This window comes from Anabas testudineus, chromosome 6 (assembly GCF_900324465.2).
Source record: "Anabas testudineus chromosome 6, fAnaTes1.2, whole genome shotgun sequence".
Lineage (NCBI taxonomy): Eukaryota > Metazoa > Chordata > Actinopteri > Anabantiformes > Anabantidae > Anabas > Anabas testudineus.
This window is the reverse complement of record NC_046615.1, coordinates 16,750,964-16,751,282: the sequence shown is the minus strand read 5'-3', so window position 1 is coordinate 16,751,282 and position 319 is coordinate 16,750,964.

Below are 319 nucleotides of genomic sequence, written 5' to 3'. Positions count from 1 at the left end.
CTACAGCCCGTGAACTCACATTAGTCAGCAGACAAGTGTGATGATTTCAGGTACGCCTCGTTACTTCAAACACCTCACTGCACAGGTAAAAATAAGGGAATGTGGTTTAATTCTATTCAAATCATTCCTACAGGAGATGTGAGGTGAATTAAATATGTATTTGATTTTTATATTGATATAAATATATGATAAAGGTGGGGGTGTCTATGATGAAAAACAAAACAGTAGGGTAGTCTAGCGGATAAATGCAACAAGAAATTAAACCCAAATTTGAACCCAGGTATGTGCAGTGGTGTAGCTCCAATTTCTTAATCATACA